Source organism: Octopus bimaculoides, chromosome 9, assembly GCF_001194135.2.
Source record: "Octopus bimaculoides isolate UCB-OBI-ISO-001 chromosome 9, ASM119413v2, whole genome shotgun sequence".
NCBI lineage: Eukaryota > Metazoa > Mollusca > Cephalopoda > Octopoda > Octopodidae > Octopus > Octopus bimaculoides.
In genome coordinates, this window is record NC_068989.1 from 69,040,929 (window position 1) to 69,044,452 (window position 3,524).

Consider the following 3,524-nt stretch of genomic DNA (forward strand, 5'->3'; position numbering starts at 1 on the left):
CACGCACGCACACATACATACATACATGCATACATACATACATACATACATACATACATACATACATACATACATACATACAAGCAAAAATACATACATACGTACATACGTACGGTTGGTTGTTTGGTTAAGAAGTTCGTTTTGCAACGACTTGGTTTCAGGTTCTGTCCTACTGCTCAGTACCTTGTGCAAATGTCTTCTACTATAGCCCGGCGCCGACAAAGGTCTTGCAAAGGAATTTAATAGACGGAAATTGTATGGAAACCTGTTGCATATATACATACGTGTGTTGCTTGTGAAGAGAGAGGGAGAAAGAAAGAAATAAAATTCCTTTACTTATCCTTCTTTGTCTTCCTTCTTTTCCTTTTTTTTTCATTGTTCTTTTCTCATCATGCTTCGTTTTCTTTCTTTTTCGTCTTTTACTATTTTCTTCTCTTTCTCCTTTTATACCTTGTTTCTGATTCTTCTTATTATCATTGTTGTTTTAAGGCGGTGAGCTGGCAGAATCGTTAGCACGCCTGGCAAAATGCTAAGCAGCATTTCGTCTGTTTTTACGTTCTCAGTTCAAATTCTGCCGAGGTCGAATTTGCCTTTAATCCATTCGGGGTCAATAAAATATCTACTAATAAAAGCACTGGAATCGATGTAACCGACTTATTTCCTTCCCCGAAACTCCTGGCATTGTGCCAAAATTTGAAATCAGTATTATAGTTGTTGTTGTCGTCGCTTCTTTCCAATATTTGGTGTACCAAAAGCCAGAAAGCAAAGCTTAATCTCTTTAAACGCAGTGCTGATTAAGCTAATAATTGGAACTCTAAAGTCTGCAGTGAAATTACCTACGCTCTTTCACGATGGCTCGTTTGATCAAATTATAGTTTCCTGTGTAAGCGAGAATACATTACGGTCAAATGAGCAACAGACTAATATCCTAATGATAGTTGATTATATTATCAAAACAGATCGACTGTTGAAGTTAGCTCTATATAAAATTGACAACACAATTTGTTATTTCTACTCTGTCTATAGCAATGGAGTGGAGGCGCAATGGCCCAGTGGTTAGGGCAGCGGACTCGCGGTCATAGGATCGCGGTTTCGATTCCCAGACCGGGTGTTGTGGGTGTTTATTGAGCGAAAACACCTAAAGCTCCACGAGGCTCCGGCAGGGGATGGTGGCGAACCCTGCTGTACTCTTTCACCACAACTTTCTCTCACTCTTACTTCCTGTTTCTGTTGTGCCTGTAATTCAAAGGGTCAGCTTTGTCACGCTGAATATCCCCGAGAACTCCGTTAAGATACACGTGTCTGTGGAGTGCTCAGCCACTTGCACGTTAATTTCACGAGCAGGCTGTTCCATTGAATGGATCAATTGGAACCCTCGGTGTCGTAAGCGACGGAGTGCCAACAACAACAAATAGTAAATGGAAGTGAAGGCACATGGTCTAGCGGTTAGAGACTTCGGCTAGTGCACGGCCGAGCGACTAGATTAGTGGTTCCCCACCGGGGTTTTACATAGCTCAACACTTTTCCAGTCACTGAAACATGTTCTCTCAGTGAGTGCTATGGCAAACCTATACAACTGAACGCGTGAAGAACAAATTAGGAATTTTGGAAGAAGTTTCTGTAAAACTAGATTTTAAACATCGAATTAGGGTCCACAAGAGTAAAATGGGAATCAAAGGGGTCCATAGGTAAAAATTAGTTGAGAACCGCTGGGTTAGATCTTTGGTAAGGGTACGCAGAGCCGGATTAAGACCATAGAAGCCCTAAGCACTTAAAAGGTGTTGGTGCCCCCGTATAAATGTAATTCAAAATATAAACCATAAAATAGATCTTTTTATTTTTCAAAATAAAACAAGATTGACCGTAAGATGGAAAATAATGTTTATTTTTGTATACTTCCACTTTATTTATATTTGAATAGTTTTCTCCCACTTTTATTTAATTGCAAAGTCTTTGATCAAATCCTTAGAATTAGTCTGCTTCTATACCTAGTATAAAATAAGGCATCGCGAATATTATTTCAGTAAGTTTAAAGTGATTTCTTTTGTGCCGTAAACCATTTACCATTTCTGTGGTACCCCACTGAGTATATGACCTCATGGTTAGAATCTTCGGCTAATGTACGGCTTCAGGATTTGGAGTCCTCGGCTAGTGAATGGTCTAGTGGTTTGCGTGTAATGTAGTGGGTTCAATTCCTGAGTAGGGTGGCGCGTCGTATCCTTGAATAAGTCACTCTGTTTTATGTTGTGCCAATCTACTCACCGGTAATGAGTACCAGATGGATTCTGGTGCAGCCCTCTCTCTTTCTCCCCCTCTCCCCCTCTCTCTACTCTCTACATCTTGAATGTTCTGTTACATCAAGTGGGAGGGAACCGAGTGGGTGTGTATGTCTCCTCGCAACAACACAGATGTCTAAAACATTTAGTTGAAGCTCATTTCAGTACATTTTACCAAACCGAAATTTTGCTCGTGACAGCTGATTGTACTTTGTACTTGTGTAACAGTGGGAAAAAAATGACCTTGTATAATATAGTATTACTAGTCTACGGAGTCAGGAGCTCAAATGCACTTAGCGACGTTGCTGTTGTCGTTTTGTTGTTCCCTGCGTTGTTGCTTAAGTCCAGGCCAAGTCTAAATTGAACAAACCTATGATCAGAGGCTTTCCAACCGTGACTATCTCATCTTTTTATACAGGGTGTCCACAAAGTCTGGCTACATGAAGTAAATGAAATTATCACATAAACAATTAAATATAAGAAATAATAATTTTGTAAAGTATGTGTTAATCCCCATGTACCCAGACTTTGTGGACACCCTGTATATCAATTACTACATTTTCCTTATTTAAAGATGTTGGGTGCAATTTGAGGGCTATTTGGATGCTATTTCTACAAAGTCAAGCAACCACACAGAGTCACCCCTGATGTTTTTTTTCTTGTTATTGTTGTTGTTGTTTAACACCAGCTGAGCTCTAATTGATCATATCTACCTTCGATCCGTGACTATCCTGCCTTTTATTCCAACAAAGCATCTGTGGGATTAAAAGATAGGGAAGTCACGACTGGAACCCGCTCTTTCTTTTTTGTTACTAGATGATAGAATGTGTTTTGAGAGAAATTTGACTATTATTTCTAACAAGTCGAGAGACCACTTAAAAGATTTTTTTTCTTTTTTTTTTTTTGGCAAATGTTGCTTTTACCAGGTGCTCCTAAATACAACAGGAATAACTTTCTCTCGCAATTCCTTGAGTTCTTTTGATTTTCTGATAAAATTCAGAAATGTTATATTTAACATTCTTTCGTTTCTCATCTGTTATCTTATGGCAATAAATCGATAATCTTGCATACTAGTTTTTTGGGTTTTTTTCCCCGTTTGTATTTTCTTGTCTATAAAGATCAAATCTGATCTTCCAATCTCTGTTCCCTTGCGAGATGATACTGCAAAAAAAAAAAGCGCAAAAAATCATATAATATTCATTTGTAATAGCATTTTCAGTGATTGGTGGTAGTGGGGGGGGGGAGTTA

The 3,524-nt window shown here is 38.8% G+C and overlaps 1 long non-coding RNA gene across 4 annotated transcripts in view; it reads left to right on the forward strand.

The window, feature by feature from the left end:
* LOC106868037 (uncharacterized) overlaps positions 1-3,524 on the forward strand; it is a 41,292-nt gene that overhangs the window by 3,092 nt on the left and 34,676 nt on the right. The gene's annotated exons all lie outside the window — the stretch shown is intronic.